General features: G+C 57.2%; 1 protein-coding gene across 7 annotated transcripts in view; it reads right to left on the minus strand.

Annotated features, from left to right (window-relative positions):
* The window catches only part of Lingo1 (leucine rich repeat and Ig domain containing 1), a 190,255-nt gene that overhangs the window by 22,477 nt on the left and 141,562 nt on the right, over positions 1-26,216 (minus strand). For 2 of the 7 annotated variants that reach the window (XR_013438683.1, XM_021728581.3), the window contains one exon: positions 776-941. The exons of 4 other annotated variants lie outside the window; for them this stretch is intronic. The gene's annotated coding sequence lies outside the window, so the exon portion shown is untranslated. Of the gene's footprint in view, positions 1-775; positions 942-21,422; positions 22,251-22,938; positions 23,152-26,216 lie in introns of those variants that run through there. One more of the 7 variants, XR_013438684.1, reaches the window with a different exon arrangement.

The raw sequence follows: 26,216 nt of genomic DNA on the forward strand, positions 1-26,216 counted from the left end.
TTGCTGAGGCTGGCTTTGAACTTGAGACCCACTTGCCTCGGCCTCTCAAGCGGCTGGGATTACAGACACCGCCACCACACCTGGCAGTGTGGGGACTTTTTAGGTTATCCTGGTTACTGTGATGGTTGCTTTCTGCCCCCTGAGCCTTCCTCTGTTAGCCAGGGGTCTATCCTGAGACTGCTGTTAGTACCCTACTTGGAGAAGTCTGGACTGAGTTCTTTATCTTCTGAGAACGGAGAATACCTGGGGGGCAGAGTTTGGTCTTGCGTCTCCTCCAGTTTCTACTGAGCCTAGGGCCCTGCCTGCAGAGGTTCCACTGTGTTTAAGTGAAAGCTGACTCAATCCCCCAGGACCAATGGCTTCCCTAGGGAAAGGGACCAGGGCATGAGGGACAGGGACACTCTCGAATCCTAAACTCCCACTTGCGCTCACCTCAGGGCCTTGGTCACCCTCGCCTCCACTGGAAAGGTTCCAGTGTGAGTGACCTTCCACCATCTAGAAGCAATGCGGTCAGCAGCCCTCTCTCTATGGGACTGTACTGAGGATAGGAGTGCGGGGTCAGGGTGGCGGTTCTTGGAGGACTCACAGCAGAAGTCTTGGTGGAGGAAGAAGGTACCGGGCTGGCCCTTACTTGACCTTACCACAGCCCTGCCTGCAGGGCTGGACTATCTGGTGGCTGAGATGCAAGAAATTTGTCTGGGGTCAACCAGTGAATGGGCCACGTCCGCCCTGCCCACTTTGAAGTCCCTTCAGGAAAATACTTGATGTTCCTCACCTTGAGTGACCACGGGGTGCAGTTAGCTGTCCCTAAGAAGTCAGGGAAGGGGCTGGGGTTGTAGCTCCGTGGTGGAGCACTTGCCTCGCAAGGGCGAGGCACTGGCTTCGACGATCCTCAGCATCACATAAAAATAAGTAAATAAAATAAAGGTGTCCATCTACAACTAAAAAAAGAAAAGAAAAGAAGAAGTGGTCAGGGAAGTGTGAACTCCATTTAAAAAAAAAAAGATTAAATTGAATTGGAAGCAAAACAAAAATGCTGAGACAAAAAGCAATTTGTATAAAGAGACCACTCCCTGGCTCTTTGGGACCCTGGGCTCTGTGCCTGGCAAAGCAGCTCCCCCTGAGAGCCCGGGCTCCGCTGTCCCCACGGAGCATGTCAGGGGGAACTCGAGCTAATATGTGCAAACAGGCAGCACTATTAGCAAATCCATTCATTAAGCAGTCGTCTTGAGTTCTGTTGTGCTGGAGATTTGTTTATTAACTTAAGTCACAACCTGTTATTACTAGAGTCAAAGGCAGTGTGGCGGCTTGGGATGTGGCCAGCTTCGGAGCCAAGCAGCCTTGAGTTCCAGTTCTGATTTTGTCTCTAACTGCTGTGTGACCCTGGACGAGTTATGTCACCTCTCTGAGCTTCAGCTGCCTTGTGATAGGCAGCCCTAGGATGTTCCCCAGGGACCCCTACCTTCCCCCTGCTGTGTAATCCCCTCCCCATGAATGTGAGCCGGACCAACTGACTGACTATTCTAAAGAGTAGAATATGGTGGAAGGGATCGGGTGTCACTTCTGAGATTAGATTACCAAAAAGCTATGGCTTTCTCCATGGTGCCCTCTGTCCATGGCTTTTCTGTCTATTCTGCCACATATGAGAGCTCTGTTGAGAATTCCACAAGGAAAGGATCTCATGTCAACACCTATGAGCCCTGAGGATTCCAGTGAATGAGCTTAGAAGCAGGTCCTGGGCTAGGGATGTGGCTCAAGCAGTAGCGTGCTCGCCTGGCGTGCGTGCGGCCCGGGTTCGATCCTCAGCACCACATACAAACAAAGATGTTGTGTCCACAGAAAACTAAAAAATAAATATTAAAATTCTCTCTCTCTCTAAAAAAAAAAAAAAAGAAGAAGAAGAAGCAGGTCCTCCCTGAGTGGAGCCTAAGGCACGCTCTGCAGCCACCCTGCCGACAGCCTTGTAGGACCCTGAGCCAGGGGTGCTCAGTGCCACCTCTCCTGGATTCCTGCCCTATGAAACTGCAAGATAATACTTATTTGTTCTAAGCTATCACGTTTGGGGGTGATTTGTTATGCGGCACCAGCTAACTAATACATGCTCCATCTGTTAAGTGGCCTAACAGTTCCTTTCTCCCAATGGCTGGGAGCATGGAGATAATTCAGGCAAAGTGCCCCCAATGGCATAGTAACTTGGCAGTTTTCTGGTGAAGGTGAAAAAAAATGCACATCCTATGACCCAACAGTTCCCATACTGAGTATGTGTCCCCGAGAAACAAGAAGGCAAGTAGGGGAATGCATTGTCTATAATGGTGGAAAATCAGAAACATGCTACACGCCCATCATCGGCAGGGGGAATGAACACACTCTGGCAAAACCACACCAGGGAACACTATGCAGCCCTGAGCCCAGAGACACTGGAGTTATCCATATGGGCCTGGGTGAAATCACAAATGCCATGTGGAAGAACAATCAAAGGTACATACAAGGTGGTGCCATTTACATAATTTGAAAACAAACCCCAACCTCTATCAACTGAGCACAAATACCTGCACCCACAGGAAACGTGCACACATGCATGGAATGACCAGGGCCAATTCCAGGGGACTGCTGCTTCTCAGGGAGACAAAGGGAGGCTGAGGGGTCAGGACTGGCTGAACACCACACTCTGGGGTGGCTCTAAGTTATCTTCTTGTTCAACAACTCATTTGATCCTCTCAACAACCCCGTGGGGCCCGTTCTATTATCATCTCTTCTTACAGAGGAGAAAACTGAGGCACAGGGTCTCCAGGCAGCTACTCTCAGGCTTTCGAGTCCAGTGGGAGGCCAGGGCTTGGTTCCTCACTGTCACTAATTTAAAGGAGTCCTTGGCCTCTCCCTGGCCTCTATCATTCTATTGAAGGGAAGACCCTCCACCTCATAGGTGTAGATTGACAGATTGGAAAATTCTTTTTTTTTTTTTTTGATACCAGGAATTGAACCCAGGAGTGCTTAACCCCCAAGCCACGTCCCCAGCCCTTTATTTTATATTTTATTAGAGACAGAGTCTCTGAATTACTCAGGGCCTCGATAAGTTACTGAGGCTGGCTTTGAACTTATGATCCTCCTGACTCAGCCTCCCGAGTCACTGGGATTACAGGCATACCCACTGTGCCCAGCTGGGAATTTCTTGATTGCATCAGTCTGGAATGTTTGGAGAGCCCCTGTGAGCCAAGCCTGGCACCAGCTACAGAGCAGGGGAGACTCAAAACAAGGAAGTGTGGACAAGAAAAAGTGCAAATAAGATGATTCAACCCAATTTGGTTCAGTCGTACACAGACTCAGTTCCCAGATGAAGGTGGAGGTTAAGGAGCATTACTGAACCACGGCGATGTGAGAGGCCCTGTGTGGGTGCTTCTGCAGGTCATCTCATGTGAGCCTCCGCCAGGCTCTGTAAAGCAGGGACTTTCACTCTCCCCATTCAACGAAGAAACAGGATCAGGAAGGAGGAACAATCTCCCCAGGTCACCCAGCAGGATTGGCAGGATAAATGTCCTCCTTCCCTCTGTCCTACCCTCTGGGGCTGGGGATGGAGATGGAAGGCCCTGGCCTCGCTGCCTAGAGGGGGATCACAGCCCAGATCAGGAGTGTCTGGGGGATCTAAGAGGAGGAGGAGCCATCAGGACAGACTTCCTGGATGGGGACGGGAAGGCAGGTGCTTCGGTGGCCTCACCAGCATCCATCTGCCCGTCTACCCTGCACACATTCATTTATTCATTCATTCAACACATGTTTTCTACAGTTTTCTCTGTGCCATGACAAACCTCATGGTCTAGCAAGCAAGTCTCAACCCAGTGTGTCGCAGGTGGAGGTGAGAGAAGGTGTGCACACACAGAGCAGGTCCTGGGGGTCACAGCAGGTATCCAGGAGGCAGTGAAGGCTGCACTGGAATTGAAGGATGAGAAGGAGCCAATCAGGTGTACGGAGGTGAGGGTGGCGCTCTCTGCACAGAGACCAGGGGTGCAAAGGCCTGGCCTGGGATGGGGGAGACAGTGGCCCTGAGGAAGGCCCGTGCTGGCCAAGGGGGTCCGGCTTGGCTGAGAGGGGGGTGCAGACTGAGGCTGCTGCACCTCTCCCAGGGAGCATGGCTGCCTGCCTCACGCTCCAGCCTGCTGGTCCCCCTGCCCTGTTGGGTAGACTGGGCCCCTCTCCAGAGGGATCAAGAGCGGGGGGCTGGAACCGTAACGGCTCATGTAATTATGTGCAAAAACGAAGGAGGGCTTCTTAATAATTGATGGTGGGAGAGAGTAAATATCGGCAGAGGCACCGGGCTGCATCGCCCCGTCCCGTCTGGCTGAGACCCAGGGTGGCTGCCTGGCCGCTAATATGCCTATAAATTATTGAACTTATAAAGAAGAAAGCAGGTGTCACGTCACACCCATAAACAGCTTGTTAGCTAAGACGAACGAAGGGGTGGCCGTCGCCTGGCATCCTGTCAGCTCCCCCACACCCTCCCTGATTACAGGGGGGGGACAGATGAGGGGTGGGTGTGGGGGGGCTGAGAGCCTGCTGGCCCCAGGCCCTGCCTCCCACCATTTGACCCACGATGGAGTCAGGTGGTGCTGGAGAGAGGCGGGCCAGAGACACAGAGAGCCAGAAATGGCAGAAACGTGCCATCGCTGGGGCGTGCGATGATGGAGGGTGGCCAGGGGGTCTGGGGAGCTGGGGTTCTGCCAGCCTCCGAGGCTGGTGCTGGGGTCAGACCCAGGTGCACCTCCCAGGGAAGCCACCTGTCCTCTCTGACCTGCTTTCCACTCAGGTTCCCGGTGGCGCTTGGAGGGCTGTGGGGAGAGTCCCAGGAGTGTGCACACACATGGGTGACATGGCGGGTGCACAGTAGGCCCTCCAGAGTGGGCGCTCCCCCCACCTCCCCTGCCCACCCCACCTCACAGGGACTCCTAATTAGATCAGGCCTAATGAGGCTTTCCTCTGCCAGGCTGTTTACGCTTCATTAAGGCCTGAGCCCAGGACAGTAGTGGGAGGGGGGACAGCCAAGAAGGAGCTGCCAGGACCTGGTCCACCCGGGCCTCCACCATCCACAGGGTCCTTCCACCCCCAGGAGGCAGAGGAGGAAACAAGAGGCCAGAGCTTGGAGAGGGGCCTGGGGGGGGAGGGAGGGAGGGGGGACGGGGGAGGGGGAGCGGGGAGGGGGGAGGGGGGACGGGGGAGGGGGAGCGGGGAGGGGGGAGGGGGGACGGGGGAGGGGGAGCGGGGAGGGGGGACTGCTGGTACTTTTCTCCTCCCTGGTGAAGAGCTTGGAAGCCCACTGCCCCTCAGGCCAGGGCCTGCAGTCCAGCCCCGAGTAGGAAGAGCAGATAGGCCACCTGAGTGGTGCCACGGCAGGCTCAGCTCTGCCAAGGGCCACACAAAGCCTGGGTGGGGGCAGTCTAGGCCTAGGAGAGGCATCCCTGTCCCCTACCTGGTCCTGGGAAGCTGCCAGATCCTCCTTCCGTAACTGACCCGCAGCCACACAGGGCGCAGGACTGGGCCTGTCACTCAGCTGGGTCAGCGGGCAGGCCCCTCTTCCTACTCCTGGACACCCAGGAGAGCATTAGTTCTCTAGGTGGTTTCCTTCTCCCAGTGGAAAGGCGGGAATCCTGAAAGCTCTTATCAAATATGCCATGGGCTGGGCCTCTTCCCCTGGCACCTTTCCACACCCCTCATGCTGTCCTGTGCAGCCTTGGTCTGGCCCCCAGGCCTGTTTTGCTGATGCACAGAGAGGCCTTGTGGGTACCCAGGGCTGCGCAGCAAGTCAGCACCACTGAGCACGGGAGCGTGGACCTCCAGCTGCTCCCCACAGCAGCTGAACTCTCAGCTCAGCACTCTGCCATCGGCTGGGGTGTGGCATTTCCAGGAGCCCTCTTTCTACCCCGATGCCCGTCTACCACTTCCCTTTGGGGCACGGGCAGTTGGGTTGGGTGCCTGTGGTGTCAGCCAGGATGATCTGGACAGAGAGTAGAGGGAGGCATTTTCTAGAGACCGATCTCAGGACTGGGTGCCCACTCTGGGCCCTAAGGACAAATCCCCACCCCCAAGTGGGGACATCTTTTGTCTAAGATCACAAAGGTCCTGGAATCAGGAACATGCCGGTCTGGTTTCCAAAATTCGATCAAACGGAATGGGACGGGCACACAGAGGTGCAGCAGGGTGGCCATCAGGAGATAAGGGACAGGAAGGGAGGCCAGCTCCCTGGCATGTGACAGGTAGATGTGGCCAAGTCTCTGGATAGTCCTGGGAGCAGGACAGCTGTGTGGACTGGACCAGGCAGAAGAACAAAGACGTTCCTGGGGTCAGGGACACCCAGAGCCCTGAAGCAGGACGGGGTGGGATCCTCTCCTTCAGGTAGATGATGTGGCTCGGGCTGGCAAGTCAGAGGGGGAGAGAGCTAGAAGGCCTCCCTGCAGTCTCGGATCACAACACAGTGCTGGTGCGTACACTCAGACGCAGTGTGTTCACACCACCTGCTGGGGCGTGAAAACCAGCCATAAATACCTGCACTGTCGTGGTGGCTCATCAGGCAAGTGGGGAGACAGGCCTGGTGTGCCCTCAGGAAGCTCCCGGTGACTCAGAGGCTGCAGCCCCCTCTGCACACCAGACACCCCTCCCCCACCCTCTGACTCAGAGCAGCTTGTCCAGGAGCCTCATCCACCCCATCCCGAGCAGAGCTGGGCAGGGAGGACCACTACCCGTTCCCCAGGCTGAGGGGCTGAGGAGGAGGGAGCTGGCTGACTGCAAAGACACCACGTGCCAGGAAGCTGGGCACGATGGGATGGTCCCCAGGCACACAGGGTGGTGGGACGGGTGCAGGCGTGGGCCGAGGTCTACTCGTCACCCCTTCTCCCAGGCAGCAGGCAGAAGGTGCCACTCATTTCCTCAGCACCCAGCTCTTTCCACCCTTGAACGTGGCAGTGGCGTTTCCACATTTACTCAACGTGCTGGAGGTTGAGGGGGCTACGAGCCTCTGCCATGGCTGAGAGAAATGCCAGCTAACGTCTGAAGCGTGGGAAGCATCATGAACAAACTCAGGCTCCTGTGTTGGTCCTCCCATCCCCAGGCCAGTTGGTCCGTGACAAGCGCAGAGCTGCCGTCTCTGAGGGACACCTGCACTCAGTATGGGTCCGCCTGAGAGCTGGCTCTGGCCCCATTTTGGAAGGGCGGCAATTAGTTCTGGGATCCGAAGAGTGAACAGAAGCAAAGTTAAAGACCTCGCTGGTTGGTCTAGAGGAGGGGACAACCCAGGGATACAAGGTACCAAATGCCCCTCAGACACCTCTACTGCTTGGGGACCCAGGAGGCCCCAGCACCACCTCAGCTTGGCTGGCAGCTCAGGGTGAGCCTAGGGAATGAGCGGGTGCTTAGGCAGGCCTCAGTTTCCCCATCTGCAAGTGGAACTGTGCTGCCTGTCCTGCCACCTCCTGGGGAGCTGGGTGGTTTGAGAAGCGTCTGCGTGAGCCTGGTGGGTGTGACTGGCTGCCAAAGGGCCAACGGGGCCCCAGCCCTGCCCTACCTTCCAGTCCAGTGGTTCCCGCCTGCATTCTAGCTGCATGTCCAGGAAATGTGCAGGGTCCAGGTGTGTGGGCTGGAAGGGACCTCGCCCAAACACACAGCCCCGCCCCATCCCGCCCCACAGCAGCGTGCAGGATGACACCCGCCCACCTAGGCACGTGTTTGTGCACCCAGAGACCAGCACACGTGTGGGATCACTCTGGTTCTGTCCCCACAAGGAGTCGGGCTTCCTAGCACCCTGCTGTCATGGCAACAGAGCTAAGTGGGGGGGCAGGGGTGGGGAGGAGAAAAGGGCTGGGAGGAGGGAGGTAAGGCTAGGTAAAGCCAGAGGCTTGAGCCCCTGTCTCCTCTTGGCACCCCTAAAGCAGGTCACCCCTCAGCAGGCAGGTGAGGCAGGCATGGCCAGAGCACTTCCAAAAGGGTCCGACCATAGGCCACCAGTCCCCCCTTCTGTGGGTGTAGACTCGCACCAAGGCGAGTCTTAAGGGCCAGTTCCACCCCAGACATCTCGGGGCTGAGGGTCTGCAGCAGCTGAAGAGCTCTCAGGAGAGGTCTCCTCCACAGAGCCCCTGAGACGCCTCTGTCCCCAGCAGCAAGAGGGAGTGACTGGGTGCTCTTTGGGCCCCCACCACAGACCCTGGGGAAGTAACACAGGTAACACAGGCCACAGTTACCAGGCCTTTACAATGTGACAGCAGGTGCCAGGGCCCCAGGATCTATGCGCTAACTCGCTTCATGCTCTCCACGCCCTGCAAGGAAGGGTCTATTGGTCTCCAGCTGAAGAGCCCAAGCCAGGGAGAGGGAGGCCCTACTTACAAGAGGCTTTGACACTAGGTGGTTAGTGAGCAGAGCTGCGAGGAGGAGGGAAGCGGCCAGGGAGGGAGCAATCCCAGAGGTCTCTTTGGAGGAGACTGTCTCTTGGGAGTGGTAGGGGCCTGGCTTGCAGAGAAGTGCACAGACATTCTAGGAGGCAGGAAGAGCAGCACACAGTGTGGAGGCTGGCGGGGGTTGGGGGATCTCGTATGAGGCCCATGGAGGGGCCACCCCACCCCCTGTGGAGTCTGAGGCAGAATGTAGCCAGAAGCTGAGTGGGGTCTGGAGCGCTCTCCAGGGTCTCCTCCCCAGGACCAAGTTACACTCTGCTGCAATACCACCTGTGACCAAGAGCCCAGGGGGCTCCCAGGGCCTCCTCCAGGGGCAGCAGGACAATCCCCAAATGCAATTCCAGTGCTAAGGATCACGCTGTCTTCCCTCATTAGTGCTACCTTTGAACCCAGGCTCCAAGGGGCAGGCCCTGGCTGGTGCTAGCTGCTGGGAGCAGGTGCTGAATGCTGTTCCAGACAACCCAGGAAGGACCCTGGCAAAGCCCTGTCGCCCTCTCTGCTACCCTGTGCTGCATGATCCTCCCGTCTGTTTTGCCCCTCCCTCCTATCACTGTTCCCTCTTCTTTCCTTGTATCTCTCTATCATTGTTCCTTTATTTTATATTCAGCCCTCAGCATTTTTCTTTGAAAGAGAACAGCTGGGCTGCTGGAGTTGCAGAGGAAATATATTTTTTTACTACTTTGCAGATTCCCCTTCTCTATGAAAATGGATACCATCATTACTAACTGATGGACAGATGGATGGATGGTGGGGTAGAACTATTTCTTTGCTTCTTCTTTTCCTCCTCTCCTGGGGTTCTATTCTGGAGTATCTAAGAAAGACACGGTCAGACACTGGCTGGGAAGGCAAAGGGAGGACTATGGTATCAGGTGTGGGCCACTGGGGCCCTCAGTATCATCACTGTCCCCCTTTTTACAGATGAAGAGACTAAGCCCCAAACTCAGATACAATTTTTAAAATATTAACACTTAACACTAACCAGAAGAGCAAGTCTTTAAGGAGCAGTTACCGCATGCCAGGCTCTGTGCTAGACACTTCACATGCCTTCAACCTGTGAGGCCTGTACATCACTGGTGACATTTTACATAGGGGAAATCTGAGGCTCAAGAAGGGAAGTCACCAGCCAGTCACATGGCTGGGCCAGCAGAGCTGGAATGTCCACCTACACAAATATGCACGTGGCCACTCTGCCAGCTATGCCCCTCTCTTAACCCCCAGCCAGCTGGAAAGGGGCGGAGCTGAGATTTGAATCCATATTTGTCCGTGTTCTCACCCGAGGCTGGCCACACTCCCATGTCGTGGCTGTTGCCACAAGAACTTTAAGCAGCAGTTCTAATCACAGCACGACCCAGCCTAATCCTCACCCTAACCTGCTCCCTGTGGCTAAGAGTTGCAGAATGATTGAATGAAACCCCCCAGCCTCTGGCCTGCCTCTTTGGGCTTCAGAGACCCTGGTCTAAAAGCAGGGGAGTGGAGGCGGTGAGTCTTAGGTAGCAACATATCAAGTGGGACTGAGGCCCCCAGGGCCATACCCACCCATGCCCCCTTCCCAACCCTGTTCTCCAGGGATGGAGACCTCAGACAAGCCCCTGCCTCTCTGGGATCCAGCATGCCACCTGCAACCCTGCTGAAGAGAGGACCCAGGAGAGGGACAATGGGAACCAGGCCTCAGCCTCAAACCTTCTGTCACACACCCCAGTGGCACCTCCCTCCCCAGAATCCTGAACTTGCACACATACCCTGGAGCCACCCCCTAGGGCTGGGGGCTCTCAGCTCTGCTATTGTGGGTCTTGATCTGTGGAAACCCAAGTCCAAAGTTAGGGAAGTGCCTTAAAGACACTGAAGGCACCACTCACTCCTTGAGGCTGCAAGGTCGGGTGGACAGACACGCAGGACACAGGATAGCGGTTGTCCCTATTCGACTGACCAATGTAAACCTGTTTTCAGAGCTACACACGCAGTTGCATAAGTGGCAGCATCCTAGGCAAACGTGTGGTCTATATATATATGTCCATGAATTCAAAGTAAACCTGTTAGGTGGCGATGCCTGGGCTCAGTGTCAATGCCATTCCTGAGGACTTTATGAAAACCACAGCCGGATGGTGGAGATGGATGGTGGAGATGGATGGTGGAGATGCACCTGTGTATGGTCAGTGGCAACGCCTGCACTTAACATGTAAATGAACGGTTGAAGCAACTTCCTGCGGGAATCTATAACATGGGACAGACCATCAGAGATGGAGGTGCCTGGAGAAATGAGGGATCAGTTCCACCCGCACGCGGGGAGAGCAAAGACCAGGGGCACGATGGTGGAAGGACTGAGGGTTTTGAGTGTGGAGGGGGCTGCAGAATGAAGCCAGGGAGCAGGGGACAGTGGCTGCTGAGAGTTGGTCAGCTGGTGCCGAGCAGGTGGCTGGGAAAGGGCTCTGGCTGGAAAGCAGAGGCCAAGGGCATTGGAGGGCGGCTGGGGGCTTTGGAGATCTGGGGTGGCGTGCTGGGCTCTGTACCCAGGCTGGGCTTCCACAGGGTGCCTGGCCCCGAGCACAGCAGCCGGCAGCACTGTCCACAGCTGGGTGAAGGGAGAACTGGGAGCAGGAAAAGGAGGGTCCTTCACTCCCCACCCCCAACTCCGCCATCCCAGAAGGCAACAGTGGAAAAACAGAACAAGAGTGTCAAGAAGGCTTAGCTCCAGACCCTCTCAGCCATCACAAATGTCAAAATGACAAATGACAAAATCCCAGTGTCACCAGGTGACACCAGTCAGTGCACCTAAAATCCCAAGCCTCTGTTCTCGCAGAAAAAAACCAGAGGGGTGACAAAGCTGCTGGTCCTACATGACACGAGGGGCTTGGAGAGGGCTTTGCAAACTGCAAAGAGGTGAGGAGGGTGACGTGAAGGGGCTATGCGGTCCCTGGGGACCTTGCTGTCAGCTGACAAGCACCGGGGAGGCCAACCTGATGTCTACAGCGTGGTGTGTACACGCGTGCACAGTGTGTGCGCACAGAGCCGTGCGTGTGCCCGAGGCTCTCAGCCACTCTGCCACGGAGGTTTGGAAGTGAAGCGGGAAAGGAGGAAGTGAGATTTCAGGGTAATCTTAAAAGCAAAAAAAAAATTATTACGTGTCAGAAGGAGTGAGGAGGCTTAAATGGCTCCCAGGTGGGACACAGAATAAAAGAGTCCTCGCTGTTATTTTTCGATTGTCTCCATGCAGGGAAGACTGGCAGAGGGTCGCCATGGCAACCCTGGGCATCCAGCAGGGGGCAGCCTGGACTCTGCAGGTTGTGTCTGCGCTGAGCCGTGAGTCAGCCCATCAGAGCCCAGAGGCCAGGGTGGGGTCCACTCCAGGCAGGACCCTTGTCCTGGATTCCCAGTTCCTCCTGCTCTGGAAGCCACCTCTGGGATGGGAAGAGGACAGACAGGAGTTGTGTAGTGAAAGAGTCAGGCCAAAGACGCAGAAGTCTTGGGGTGGGGATGGGGTGCAGGTGGGGGGCTGGAGGGGTGTTAGGGAACGAGGGGGCTGGGCAGTCTGGTCACAGAGGGTAGAGGCCTTGTGTGGCTGACCCAGAGGATGGGACGAGGATTGGAGGGTGGGGAGGGAGGGTCCAGGTGCTGGAGTGGACAGGGACCATGTGGAGGCTTGGGTCGGGGCTCTCTGGGGGGACACCCCCTGGGAGGCTTTGCTGAGTAGCCATTTTAGAGGTTGGATCTGAGCGGCACCTGGCCCCAGTAATGGGTTTCAAAGACAGGCAGAGAGGAGTACAGAGCAGGAAGACCCGGGTCAGGAAAAAAGCAGTGCTCACGTAGAGGCCTCTTTTGACGAAAAACTGAATTGGGAGAGAGTTCTCCACTTGTGGAAAAGTAGCTGTGAGCTTGTTGCCTCTTGCACCGCTGCAACCCGGAGCCTGACATTCAATAAATATTTTTTGAATAAGTGAATAAATGACAGAGGACCGAATGAACAGGGCTCAGAAAGCCACTTGGAAGCTCCGGGAGGCAGTTAACACCTTCTCTGCGATCCTTTGCAGACTGGTATTGAAAGAGCTAAACAAGCTAATGAAACCCAAGTGACCTAAAAATGACAAGTGACAAAGTTGCTGGCCTGGGAGGCCACAGGAATCTTAATATCAGGTGGCTCAGGGCTTTTGGTAACCTAAACCTGGGAAAAGTGGTAATGGCTCCTTCTTAAGGTCAAATGACAAAAGCCCCAATCAGTATCAAGTAGTGGCTGCTAATGGTCTGCTTCTGCCAGGAGGGCACCACCTGTGCCTACTTCTGATTTCTCCGCGTCATGCTCTGAATGCATAAGCAAGGATTCTGAAGCACATGCCAGCCTGTTTGAAGGCCTTGAAGTCACACCCTCCAAGTCCTGGCAAGTGAAGAGCAGACACCTACAAATTCCAGGGTGGGGTGATGGACGGTGGCCCGGCCAGCAGAGGCCTCATGGAGTCAGCGAAGCATCCTGCTGACCCGTCCACCAGCCAGGACTGGCTGCTTTTGCCCAGTCTTGTGTCCAGTAAAAGGGGCCCTGCAGGAGCTTGGGATTTTTAGGGCTTGGGGGTCCTTGGGTCTCGGGGTTAGCCAGGCCCTCAGGGACTCTGGGCTGAGGTTGAGAAAGGCGGGCACTGGGTCACTTCTCTAACCCTGCAGCAGCCAAGGAACACCAGGGTGGAAAACGCGAATCCACTCTTCATCTGCGTGGGGACCCTGCTCCATGCACTCACAGGGAGGGGCCTCCCTGAGGACAGCCCATGTGACTGAAAGGCTGACACGCACAGACCCTGAGGTCAACCAGCATGACAGCATGTGTGGCCCCCGAACCCTGGGGGAATCTTTTGCCGTCCCTGTAAATCAAGGAATCAGTGGGACGAGAACACCCGTCACATGGCCAATGTGGGGATCCAGTAAGACGATGGACGGACGCCCAGGGCTTCGTCAAAAGCAGGGTCACGAATACTACTATTCTTGCTGCTGATATTGACCCACTGGGTAGAAAGGGTCACTTCCCAGAGTCCCTGGGGACTCAGAGGTCTCTCTCTCTAGGCCTTCCAGAAGCATCTGTCCTCTGCACTATGAGACTGTGGCTGATGGCCATCTGTCTTTCCTGGCAGCCCCACCATCTCTTGCCTAGGGCTGCAGCTGGGGAAGGAGTGTGTGCCTCATGCCTGTGTGCACATTGCTAGGACACCCAAGTCCCATTCCCTGTGTCCATACATCCTCCAGGGGACCTCTGTCTCTCGCACCCACTCCAGAAGCCCCTCACTTCGAGCTGCTGCTCACTGTTCTCCACCTGGAAACTGCTCCCACCAAGCCCCAGCTGGTTCAGGGTCTGCTTCCAATCCCCTCCCCACCAGCAAGTCCTCCGGGATTTCCGGTGGTGGTCGACGGCAGGCCCAGGGGGGGCGAGGGGAGGACGCTGCTGTGGACGTCAACCCGGGAGGCCTCCCGCAGGGCGTGTGCCTCTGGCCTCCCGGAGCTCCTGCCCAAGTACTTGTCTGTCTCACCTCCATGACGAGGGGCTACCTCAGGGCAGGGACCATGACGGGGGAAGCCTTCACTCCCACTCCAGCCATCTCACTTTGAGGAGGGCCAAAGGCTGGCTGCAACATGGCTCTGGGAACCTGGGGTCCAAGGTGCAAGTGGGGAGACTGAGGTTCCAAGAGGAAAAGGGACTTGTCCCTGAGGCCAGGGACTCAAGGCCCAGAGTCGAGGTGGCTCTGGACTCCAGGTGTCTTGAGGTCCCGACTGCTATTCTGGCCTCACTTAAGCTCCAGTTGCCCAAGTCCCAAGCCAATGTTGTTCCCAGTGTCCCCTCCCTATCAGGCCTTGCTTACTCATCTCATGGACTCCAGGGCAGACCTGTGGCCTCCAGCCAGGGAGAGGACATCTTCCCGAGGGAGGAGGGAAGTTACAAAGTGAGAAGCTGGGTCTCCAGCCAGGTGGGCCACCCCGATCCCCCCACCACTCTCAGTGTTGAACGGAACATTCGTTGAACGGAATTGAATTTACTGTTCGATTGCAGGAGATGTAATTCGATCTGGGTCTTATGAAGCCCTTAATAAAGTTAAGGTATTACTGGTATCTGCTGCTTTTTCATTTGTTAAAGGAGGCAGTGGGGTGGGGAGGGCATTCAGCCAGGAGAGAGGGACTCTATCCATTCTGTCTGCCTCAGCTGCCACCATGCCATGTTCCCCTGGGGCAGTTGCCACCTGTCTCTGTTTCAGAGGAAAGATATTCATCCTCAAAGTACCCACCAATCCTAAAAATCTATCTCGGGGAGATGATCAGGAAAGGAAAGGGAGGTTGGGTCTACTTGGAGTTGGAGACAAAGAGGAAAAGGGCTACCAACCATTCATCAAGGAAGTTCTGTGTGCCAGAGCCCCCATTCCCTTTAGTTTATTCAGTGCTCATGGAGTCCTTCTGTGGCCACATTAAAGAACGCCTATGAATACCCCAGGTATTCAGGTACATGGTGGGGAACTGCACTTCCCTGTCCCCTTTGAAGTTAGGCACGGTCATATGACCTGCTTTGGGCCCAAAGGAACGTTAGTGGAAGTCACAAGCCCACTTCTAAAATGAAGAGCCAGTGTGGCCTTGGCCGTGCCTCTCCCTGCTCCATGGTACATGCAGGTGCACGTACTGAGATGGTAAGTACCACTCAGTCTGGGATCCTGAGTGACAATAAGGAGCAGCTATCTATGTATGTCATAGTGATAAGAAGTAAGCCTGAGTTGTTAGACTTCTCTGAGATTTTTAAGGTTGTTATTGCAGCAAAACCTCTTCTAGCCTGACTGATACAGTGTTCCCATGCCTCACCAACCCAACCCTACCCACACACCCCCGTTTTCCAGATGAGGAAATGGAAGCTAAGCCAAGTTCAGTAATTTGCTGGGAGAACTAGAGGGGGTAAGAGGTGAAGTCAAGAGTCCATCCCAATCCATTTGATGGCAAGGCAATGCCCTTCTCAGGCTGAGCTTGGGTGGCTGCCCCAGGTTGGCAAGGTGTGGTCAGACCCAAGACAGTGGGGATGGGGCCCAGGGCTCAGGATCCATTTCTCCTCATCTTTTTCTCATTACTGGGAATGGTCCCCCTGTAACCCTCACAGAGGCCCATTGGAGACGCTGGACTGGGGTCTTCAGTCTGTGGGGTCTGGAGGGGTCTGGAAATGATTCCAGAGCTAGACAGATCCAAATTCTGATTCTGGCCCTGCTTTCTCTAGTGGGCTGACCTTGGGTAAATTGCTGACCTTTTTTGAAGCCTCAGTCTTCTCAGGTGTCAGACAGGAATAATGCTACATCCCTGGTTATTGTAGAATGGACTGGGATGTGGAGATCTTGGCACATAGGGGGACTTGGGCTCTGCTGTTCCTGGAAGCAGCACCCTGAGCTGAAGAGGCACACTGCCTCCCCCCACCCCCCCCACTTACCCTCCCCCACCTACCCCCATGCTCAGTGGAAATAAAGCCAGACTTCACACATCTGGGTCCTCTAGATCCACTCTAGAGGGGGCTTTCCTATCATCACATGGGCTCATACCCAACCCCCGGACAGAAGGACAGCAGTTTATAACCCATGGAAATGAGAGGCCAGAGGGTAGAGGCTCACCAGGGTCACACAAGGAGGAAGGGTTTTGTTTTTAACTTTGCAGGTACTGGGGAGTGAACCCAGGAATACGCCACTACAGAACGACATCTCCAGTCCTTTTGCAAAATTTTATTTTGAGACAGGGGTCACTCAGTTACCCAGACTGGCTTTGAACTTGTAATCCTCCCACCTCAGACTCCTGAGTTGTTGGGCATGCACCTCTGCTCCCCACTTGGGGGAGTTCTGAGGTGCTAATTTCACAGTGCTGGGCTTCTGCTGGGTTGCCCTGTTTTCCCAAGGTCTGGAGGGGCTTCCTAGAAGGAAGCTCAGACCAAACAGGCAAGGCTTCTGGCGAGAGCATCCAGGAAAGAGCTAGAGCTTCCCTGGGACGCAGGTGTGCTTGAGAGCTATCCCAAGCCTAGTAGGGCCAGGTGTGGCCAGGCTCTCTATCAGTAGACCATCACCTTCTTCCCGTGATCCTACTCTTCTCCCTTCCCAATGTAGCTCTCCCCCAGAACATGGTCCTGCTGGATCCCACAAGATACCTTTGCTCAGAGGGATACTTCCTTCAGGATCAGGACCACATCCCAAAACCCCACATGATGCTCTGGGGCCATGACTCTGCTCCGGCCTCTGCCCAGTGTGCACGCCACAGGAAGCCTGAAGGTGGTGCTCTCAACCCACCGTACATGGTGGGGAAACTGAGGCTCAGGAGATTCATTTGCCAGAGGTGCTGCAGGTATGAAGAGATGGAGCCAGGAGCAGAGCTCAGTGGCGCACACCTGTAATCTCAATGGCTCAGGAGGCTGAGGCAGGAAGATCTTGAGTTCAAAGCCAGCCTCAGCAACTTAGGGAGACCCTAAGCAACTCAGTGAGACCCTGTCCCAAAGTAAAAAATAAAGTGGGCTGGGATGTGACTCAGTAGTTAAGTGCCCCTGGGTTCAATCCCTATACCAGAAAGAGAGAGAGAGAGAGCACGCCAAGTTCATATGCAGGTCTGTCTGTCCCCAGACCATGTTCTCAGCATACAATCCCTGCCCCTGACCAGATGGGTGGGTGGAAACCGCCCTTTCAGGCAGCGCCCACATCCTCCGACTCTTGCCTCCTCATGGCCCAACCCTCTGCACAGTCCTCTGCTCTCCATGAGGCCTTCCATATCTGCTCCAAGCTACTAAAGCTCAGGGCGTCTGCCATGGATCCTGGTGAGCACAGGCTCCTGCGCTGGACCAGGCGAGAGCAAGGCCGCTTGGGTCTCCACCGCTCCCAGGGGTGCCATCCACAGGGATGGACACCTGTGGGACAGGGATAAGGGTAAGGAAGGCAGAGAGTGCTGGGCATTGATATGAAGCCTCAGGGAGGGCACAGGCCCGAGCCACTTAGGAAAGGGTTACTCGAAGCCTGAACCAGGGACCAGGGGAGCAGAGGGAGCCCAGGCCCCAGGTAGGCCCCGGGCTGAGCTCTGGGGAACAGGGGTCCCTGAGTGACCCTCAGCAGCCCCAGACAGTCCCACGGCGCCCTCCCAGCCCCCTCTGTCTGACTCCATCTCTCTCCTCCTTGCCTTTTCCCACCTCCTTCCCCTGCCCTTTTTCCCTTCCTAAAAAACACGGAGAAACGGGATTCAGAAGCCTACACCGCCCGCAAAATATGGTTCAGCCTCCCCAAAAGAGGAAATGCCAGCGTGCGGGTTCCCATGGCAACTCCAGCTCCTCCCCTGCAGCCGCCCCGTGCCCATATGGCAAGATCCGCACGGCACTGACTCAGCCAGGCCCTGGGGTCCAGACCAGAGCTGCAGTGGGTCCCGTCAGCCGCCCTGGCCATAGCCCATGCGACCACTCCACCTGGGACCACCCTCAGCCTATCCAGGGCGCAGGAACGTGGGGTGATCCTGAGGAGCGGCCTCAGCCCTAAGTGGGAGACTTGGTGTGGCCGGCAGAGAGCAGGTGGCTCCCGAAGGTGGGAAGGGACGTCCCGTGGGGGGCCCTCTGCCTCCCATTGCCCTGTGCCTCTGCTCTCTGAGACACGCCCTGGGCTTTGGGAGCTCGTGGTGGGTGGGGAAGGAGGCAGAGAGCCAGGCTTCTTCCTCTGCCCCTGGCAGGGGCACCCCAGCTTCAGCCCCACCCCACCCAACCCCAGCAAGCACACAGGGACCCAGCAGCCCTGGCCTCTGAGCTGGGGGACGAGGCCCTGGTGGTGGACGCACCACCCTGGGTGCTGCCCCTCATGCCCTGAGCGCCCTGTGCCTGCAGCCTGCCCTGTGGGCTCCTGTCCTTCCAGGCTGGTTGGCGCTTCCATGCCTAATGAAACAGAAGCGAGTGCCAGGCAGGCTGGGGGCCGAAGGGCTGGCGGCTAAGGAGCAAATCTTCTAGGCCTGGCAGCACCCTACCTCCTTTTCTGGGGCCCTGTGGGACCAACAAGCAGAACAGGGCAGTGGAGCGACACCGGGGTCTCTGGTACTTGCTGGCTCTCCTCCCTTGACTCCAGAGCAGCTGCCCCAGCCCTCAGCCAGCCCTGGGTCACCTTCAAAGAACCACCTTGGATGGGCTAGTCGGGTGATGGCCCCAGGTGAGGGTGGGGAGGGAAGGATGGGGCCAGTCTGCCAGGTTTCATGAATGAGACTCCTTCTGCCATTTGGGGCCACTCTCTCTGGAGCCTCTGAAGCTCTAGACTTCCAGACCTGGATCCCTCCTGCAGTCTTCTCATTTCTAATTATTCTGGCCAGACATTCCCATAAGCATTAGAGGAGACAACCCCCAAGAGCATGGGCCTGACCCCATAGATGAAGCCCAGAGAGGGTGAGAACTACACAAAGTCACACAGTGAGTCTGGGGTCAAGGTGGATCCAGACGCAGGTCCTCTGCTTCCCTGTCCAGGGTCTTCTCAGAGTCTCCAGCTGCTTCCTCTAATGATGTCTCCCCAGCACTGAAGGAAGGATGGATAGATGGATGTGGGGGGCAGGGAGTAGGGATTGGGGAACAGATGGGTTTGGAGGCTCCGCCGCGGGGGCCTGAGGGAGGGGGAGGAGGCCCGGAGAACCTGGAACTGTTACAAAGTTGCGAGTTAAAACATTCTTCACACTCCCGCCTCCTTTACTGTTCTGATGCACCAAGACGTGACAAAAATGTGTCAGATTTTTAAAAAACCACACACATACACAAATGCCAGTCCCCGTCTCTGCCGCCCGCCCAAGCTTGGGCCATCTGCTTCCTGGGGGTGGGAGGGGAGTGGGGCTTGGCAGTCGGCGCCATCGCTCTGGACGCCCCCAACCCTGGGTCTGGACTGACTGCCCGGCCCACAGATGGCCCCAGGTGATGGCGGGATGCCTCCAGAGGTGGAGGCCGGGCCGCACCTACCCTGCGCGGAGGCCCGGCTCACCTGCTCTGCCTGCCCCGAGTCCAGCCTTGGCATGGCGCCGGGCACTGGTCTTCCTCTCCACTGGCTGTAGCTGGGGGCTCTGGGGCTGGAACAGCTCTCCCCGAGCCTCCCAGAGCCCATCCTCGTAGTACAGATGGGAAATGGAGGCCCAGAGAGAGGAAGCTTGTGGGAGGGGCACAGAAGCTGAGTCCTGTCCGGGCCTCCCATTCCCTCAGCTGAGCAGGGGCTTGCGCCTCGCACCGTCTCTACAGGAGACAGAGGCCTGGCAGAGGGGCCTCCAGAACTGAGGGTGAGTGACACCCCGAGGTGGGGGCCCGTTGGCTTCAACACAGAGAGTTCTGCATCCCGGGAAACGCCTGGTCCTGGGCACACCGGCACACCAGGTCCCTCTGAGGGACTTGAGGCGAGTCCTGAATGTGACGGAGCCCAGTGTGAAGACCTGGGGGACCACCGAAGGTGGGACCCTGGGAGAGGAGGGGAGGCAGATGGCACAGGCCCTGGACAGGAGGGAGGCTGTCCTTTGGTGGCAAGGCCAGATTTTATTATAGTCACAGAGGTCAATTAGAGACCAGCAGGCACCAAGGTCAGACTACAGAGACTCAAGAGAGATCCACTCGGGCCTGGGGGCCAGGGCCGGGGCTGGAGGCTTGGACAAGTGGGCTCCTGGCTGAGGGCATCAGGGGCCACCGAAGGCACGATGTGGTCAGGCCTGCACCTAAGAAACCCAAGGCTCCCAGCTGTTAGGTCTCTCTGCCAGACCCCCTCCTTCCACCCCAGAACCCCACCCACCCTGGCCCTGCCCCAATCCTGAGGAGCCTGGTCATTCTTCAGGGGCCAGTCCAAATGCCACCTGTTCTGAGAAGTCTCCCCTGGCTTGGTGAGAAGCAAGTGCCATCATGCCCTACCTGGAACACCCCTCCTGAGGACCCCCAAGCAGGGGCCCCCCTGGGTCCTGACATGGCCACCCTGTCAGGTTCCACATATTGTCACACTGACCTCAAGGCCATCTGACCAGACTCACATCCCAGTTAGGGACACAGAGGTTCAGAGAGGGGAAGCAGTTTGCCCCAGAGCACACAGCTGAGGTCACTTCAGAACTCTGTCACCTCTGAGTCCAGAGTCCCAAGGGTTCTGCCATGGGTCTGGGGGTGGGAAGAGCCAGGGCCTGGTTGGTCAGCTCCTCGGAGAGAGATGGAAGAGGGGTCCTTACGGTCGGCGGGATGGAGTGGGCCGTGGGGTGTGGCTGCTGGGGAATTCACAACGGAGGACTGCTGGGTCAGTCAGGTGCTACCAGGCAGCCTGACAGCAGGGACAGCAACGGAGGAGCAGGGTCTGAAGCCCCAGAATGGAGCCCGGGAGGGAGGCACATTGATCTGACCCCTGTCGGAGTCAGTGACCGCTTCCCCACTCCACTCCCGAGGCGGTGGGGGGGCCGGGCCGCTCAGCTGTCTCCCCACCGGCACAGTGGGGTCCTCCTCCGGCCCCCTCCCCCACAGCACTCCCTAGGGCACAGAGTAAACAGGCTTAGAGATGGGCTCTGGGCATGTCCAGCCAGAGCAGAGTCCCAGGTGTGACTCCAGAGGGCCCCCGTGGAGACGCAGCCACCGTGGGACTTGGGGCTTCTCATAACACTGAGGACATCCCCTCTGATTCCTCAGGGGACCATGTGATGGCCTCAGCACCCAGGGCCTTTCTCAGGGGCATCCAGAGATCCTGGGGTGGGGGATGTCCTGCCTGCAGCCCACCTTCCCCCGGTGGGCTCTGAGCCTGGGGGAGGGGAGCAGAAGCTCCAGTGTCCTCCCAAGTGACCTCGAACAAACCCCCGATGTGGTCTGACACCTGGACTCCCTTCTGGGTATCCAGCGGGAACTGGGAAGCGGGTGGGGGAGGAAGAGGTTGCCTCTCCTTGTCAGCCTGCCCCTCAACACTCTTCCCTCTTCTTCCTACTCATTAGAAAGTTACCTGGTTAATAGATTGACTCAATGACTTAATACAGTACAGTGTGAGAACAGTGTCGGGCACACAGTAAAGACGCTGTTAGTGATTATTAGCAATAGTTAGTGATTATTAGTGATACTATGGCTGGCTCCTCTACTCAAATTACAAATACCATAATGAGAGAACTGCTGCCGGTCATGTACACCTTAGTATAAATTAGTTTACAAACCACCTTGCTCTCCTGCTCACCCATTTCTGAGGTCAGCCAGTTTGCGGGTCAGAGTGTCCTGGAGCTTGCTGTGTGGGAGGCATAATGAGCAAGACACGGACCTCTGAGCACCTGGCCACAGGGCGACCGACGCCCAGGCCTTTCTAACTGGTGGGGAAGGCAGAGAGCTGGGGGATGAGAGTACCCTCCATCCTCCAGGTGTCTGGCTGGGGAGCTGGTACTGCACGGAGCAGGCCCGAGACACCTGCCTGGGGTGCAGAGCTCTTCCCAGGACAGGCAGGAGCAGGGGAAGGTGGGCTCTGGGCTGGCCCTGGGCCTGGCTGCTGCTCACCATGGAGCTGGGCACCACGGAGAGAGGCTGGGGAGAAGGAGATGGGGCTGGGGGTTTTATGGGCAAACAGTGGAAAACGAAGCCCTTCAGCTGGCGAGTGAGTTTACTAAGATGAGATGGCAGCGCTGTGATAGGAATGGCAATGCTCAGGAAAGGTGGATGGGTTTCCAAGCAGGCCTGGGAGGGAGGGCCGGGAAGACCAGCTTCACCCCTTGCCCACAGAGGCCCACCAGGTTGCAGGGGCTGGTCCAGAAGGCAGAGGGACAGAGGAGAGGCCAGAGGGGCCTTTGGATTGACAGGATCTCAAAAGAATGCAGGACGAAGTTCAAGTGTGAAGGACTGTGGTCAGACTTGTGGAAGAAATTCTTAGCCTGGGGGGAAAAAGGGAAAGCTGGGAAGGCTGGGGTCTGTGGACAAGCATCTGTCCCTCCCAGAGAGCTGGTCCCAGCTGTGCCTCAAGACAGAGCCTCCTCATGGAGGGTGTTCAGCTGTGGAAGACACCCCATGGGGACAGGCCACCTTTTGGGTCTATTTGTGAGGCTATGAAATGGGCATAGCAGCGCCTGACTTGCCATTTGAGATCTGAGGCTCCAAAAGAGACCCATTGCAGGTCACTGTCCTCATCCCTGGCTGGGCTGCCATCCTGAGGCCAGGAAGAAGCCTAAGACACTGCTGGGCAAAGAGGCCACCATGGGCCTCGCACCACCCCTGAGCCTGCCCTTCCCCTCCTCCCTCCCCACCCTCTGCCTCTTTTCCCTCCTGGTCTTTCCAGCAGGGACCACGCAAGCTGGATAGCAGGGCCCCAGCCACACAAGGCACACAAGGCCCAGCTTGTTCCTCGACCATTGCTGGACCTGCCTGGATGGGCTGTTCCTGCCCCAGGATGCTACTCACTCCATCCTGCCGAGATGCCCGCCCAGGAGCCCGCGTGGCCTGGACAGAGGTGAGATGAGAAGGCAGGGACGGGGCGGCCACCAGCTCTGCCCAACACCTGATAACCAGCTGACAGACTGAATGAGACCTTTCCGGCCTCCAACCCACGGATCCAGGAGAACGCACGTGTGAGTCCACATGTGAGGGCACGGGTGTCTCAGGCCTGCAGGTCCTGGGGGCTCCCGATGCACGCACAGAGCCAGGCCAGCTTAGCAAAGGAGAGATGCTGTGCTGGCCTCCTGTCCCCTCTTCCTCAGCTGTCCCAACCTCCACATTCCTGGTGCTCAGGCTCTGCCCAAGGGGCCTCTGAGCACCGGGTGCAGTTCGGCTTGGTCGGGGCTGCAGGGAGGGAGAGAAAAGGGGAGCTGGCTGGGACCCTTGAGGACAGAGGGGCAGGAAGCTCTTTCCCTGGGCTCTCAAGGAGGGGCTGGCTGCCCAGGTCCCATCTGAGGAGGACAGGAGCCAGCCCTCATCTCACCCAGCCCAATGTGTCTACCCTCTCCTGACGCCCTGCCCGCTCCTGACCTCCTTACCCTCCACCTCAAGGTCAAGGACCACCTTCCTGTGCAGAGGGCTTTTCCACCCAGTGGGAAGCCTGTCTGTCCCTTCTGTAGCTTCAGAAACAACCCCTTTATCCCTTTGATGGCTGGACGTCTCTGGTTCCAGATTTTAAGACAGTTCAGAAGGCCATGAACCTACTCCTGAGCCGTCCTCAGCACACAGGTGACACACATGGCGATGCCAACATGTCAACAGCTGACCCCACACACCACACACACCACTTGATAAAGATGGGCCTGGCAGAGTGCTCTGCACGTGAAGGTTCTGGGAGAGACTGAGCCCCTGCACGGGGCATTGCCACACTCAGAAGGCAGGCCCTGGCTTTGGAGGAAACCTGGCCTTCCCAGGGCCACCTCCTCCACACACCTGATAGGCCTTTGGAGCATCGACTCACCTCCATAAACATTAAGTCCTGGGCCAGTGGTATCAGGAGCTCCTCTCTTAAATCTAACTTAAAATCAATTGCCTATGTTTTTTCACTCCACAAACATTCTTGACACCAGGATGCCCTGGTAGAAGGAATATGTGCTGGTCGCCCGAGAACAGTGAGCGCCGGTGGGTAAGAAGGATGCGGTGATGGGCGCAGAGGCTTACACCACAGTAATTCCCCAGGGTCTATTTTTCCCAGCTCAACAGGCCTGGATCCCACAGGAAACACCATTCCTCCCTCTGACCCCTGGCCCACTGAGTCTCCCTGGGCTCACTGTGGGGTGGAATCTTGCCCTGCACTTGGGGCTCACCTCACCATTCAGGGTGGAACCAAGCCCCCACTCCAAGCTCCATCCTGAAACAGCAGAGACGTGGCCAGTGTCTCTCTGTTCCCCCTCTCAGGAGCCTCTTCCCTGACTGAGGCATGCTCTCCAGACCCCACCCCCTGCCACCCTGCCTGGAATGCCACCCCAGGGTCCTCCTCTGCAGCCAGGGGTCCTCTGCAGGGTGCTGCTACTGCATGGCCCCAGCTCCAGGGACACCGGCCTCTGTGGAGGAGATACAGGCCTCTGCCCCTCATCCCCCAAGCCCCAGAGGCTGAAGCTGAAAGGTGGTTGTGGGGTGGGGGGACAGGGTTCTTTTGCTCTCCAGGTAACCTGCTCAGTGTGGCAAAAAATGACCCACAATCCCTGGGGCCTCACCCAGGGGTGATGCTTAGGCCCTAGAGTGAGATCACCAAATGGGGAGGCCCAAGAGGGGCTAGGTGGGGCAAGCCTGGGGTCCCACTGCCAGGTGTCTCCAGCAGGACTGGGGTCAGCTTCGGCCTTCAGACCACAGCTGGAGTTGACAACACAGAACATCTGCTGGGAAGGTGGGGAGAGGCCGCGAGCCCTCCCTGGGAGGGTGACCCAGATTCTCTCTCCTGCCACACAGGAGCAGTGTGCGTGCATGCGTATATATGCGTGTGTGTGTGTGTGTGTGTGCGTGTGTGTGTGTGTTCTCAGTCCTGGCAGGCAGAGAGGGGGAGGGAGGAGGCTTGCTGAAAGCTCTGGGAAATGAGAGCAAAATCCTCCCAAATCCCTGGCCACTGTCACTAATAGCTGAAATATGCTCTCGACAAGAAGGTGAAAGGCTCTGGACCAGGTCTGGCCTTGCTACCGGGAGCTGGAACCCTGGGCTTGGCTGCCAAATGGGTCCCAGGCTCTGGGTGGTCAGGAGTTTGTGGCCCAGCCCTGCTCCCGCCTCTGGCCTCCCTGATGTCTCCTCTCTGGGCAGTGTCTCGCAGGTTCTCCTGGAGCTGTTCTGGAAGGCAGTGAGCTCCCTGTCATGGGGACTGTACAAGTGGCAGGGTTGGGAGGGTACTCACCTACCAGAATCTCATGCCTGGTACATGGGATGAGTGGGGAGGGGACAAGCATAAAAAGATCTGGAAGGCCCTCCCAGCCTAAACTGTCCCCTTGGTGTCCACCTCTACCCACAGTGCTTCCCACCAGGAGCGCAGCTCCCCAGAAGTTGGCTAGACCTGTCCCTGGAAGGCCAGACCTCAGGGAAGAGCCCATCAGAGACCAGGGACAGCGGGACTCTGGCCCAAGAGCAGCAGGTTCTGGGGCCACTGGCTTAGATGGGCGGAGAAGTGTGTGTGCCTATGGGCTGCTGGCTGTGACCAGCTCTTGGGAACACACACGAATCCTACTGCCAAGGACGCACTTCAGCTATGTGGACCCAGCTGGACACACCAGGAAACCCTCCACACAGAGACCCGCACAGAGGCGCACCTCTACACACAGGAGCACGGATGGCCCATAGCGGCACCCGTGTGCTCAGTCCCCCTTGGGCTACTTGGGGCCTTGTGGATGTGTGAGCGAGAGGTGCCCCAAGATCAGCCACTGGGCGTCCACATCAGATCCTTAGAACCCTTCCTGGAGGTGAGACTACAGAGGAATTCCCTCCTCTGCCCCCATCCCACGCTCCTTGTGGACCTCTGCCCCGGGGGCAGGGGTGCTGCACTGTCTCCAGTAAGGCCTGTTGCGCACCAGTCCACGCAGGCTGGACACTCCAGCTCTGCCCTGAACCCAGAGGTCCTTGCTGAGGACCTCATCATCCTACTGACCATAAGAGGGGTTCCTTGTGTTCACCCACTGCTTGTGCGACTCCGCCCTGTCTGGGCCTCCTTCCGTCCTCCCGGCCAGCCCTAGCCCAGTGCATCCACTTCCTGAGCCCACGGCAGCCCCCAGCTGGACAGGGCATCCCTTGTCCTCATACATTCCCTCCATGGCTGGCCTGCTTGGTCACCATGCTGGGGAACGCTGGCCACCCACCAGTGCTGATCTGCCCACTGCTCAGTCGACCTGTGGCAGGAAAGGAGCAACCTGGAGGAGACCCTGCAGCGGGTTCCAGCCCTGCTCTCAGACTCA

Source organism: Ictidomys tridecemlineatus, chromosome 5, assembly GCF_052094955.1.
Source record: "Ictidomys tridecemlineatus isolate mIctTri1 chromosome 5, mIctTri1.hap1, whole genome shotgun sequence".
Classification (NCBI taxonomy): Eukaryota; Metazoa; Chordata; class Mammalia; order Rodentia; family Sciuridae; genus Ictidomys; species Ictidomys tridecemlineatus.